Source organism: Branchiostoma floridae, chromosome 16 (genome assembly GCF_000003815.2).
Source record: "Branchiostoma floridae strain S238N-H82 chromosome 16, Bfl_VNyyK, whole genome shotgun sequence".
In the NCBI taxonomy this organism is placed as follows: domain Eukaryota; kingdom Metazoa; phylum Chordata; class Leptocardii; order Amphioxiformes; family Branchiostomatidae; genus Branchiostoma; species Branchiostoma floridae.
Window position 1 is genome coordinate 11,626,472 of NC_049994.1, and position 1,037 is coordinate 11,627,508.

Genomic DNA, 1,037 nt, shown 5'->3' on the forward strand with positions numbered 1-1,037 from the left:
AGTTTGATTGTATGAGTGGGAAGTATGATTTGTTTGCGGTTTTCTAAATGTCATTAGAGGGATGTTTATCTTATTTGGTTTGAATTGTTACGTTACTTTAATAACACATATTATTCTTGCCAGAAATACTACGAAAATGTTGTATTTTGGCGCCCTGAAAACTTTTCGCCAGATTTTAGTGAAAAAATGGCAATGTATTTTTTTTTTACCTGACAGAATAGGTAGCATGTGTTCTGTTTGAATATTCAAATGATCAAGAATCAATAACTAGCTCGTGTCATGCGAAGATAAGAGTTCTATAGCGATCACAGGGGAAATCAAATTAAGATACCGCGATACCGTGGCTTAATTTAGTAGTCTAGCTTCTTGTATCTTCAACATCCACTCCAAACAAAGTTGCGACCCCACCGGAATTCCAATCAGTTTCATCGATAATTAACACATCTGATTTCTTCTAACTCAATATAGAAAATAGAGGGAATCGAAGATGATTTTTGATTAAAAGATGCACCCAATCCATATTTTCTGTTCCTTGATATACTAACATGCGAAACGATACCCACAAATTGCATTACCATTCATTTCCTCGTCTCAGAGCCGGAAAATTGCTTGCCCGAGACAGATCTAGACCGTTAAAGTACCGCGGCTTTACGTTAATGAATAGATATCAGATCACTGCCGTCAGGGGCAAGCTCACGGTAGAGTTCTCGTAGGTAATCTAGATAATGGGACATCGTTCTTTATAACGTGCAATCAAGGCATGCAATCTTATTTGGTTCTAAAGGCTGTTCACGCGTGCGTATAAGTTCAAGTCCGTATGAGGTCCGTATGATGGAGTTCTTACCCTCTATGGCCAAATATATCCAAGAATGTTTATACCATAGAACCAATTGTGTAAATGACAAACTAGACCATATATGTTGACATATTCCTACCTATTCATATTTTTATATGTCTGTTTCGTTTTAGATGATGATGATGATGATGATGTTTCGTTGTACTGTAAGTAGTTGTTATAGACCTTACGAAAGTCGCTG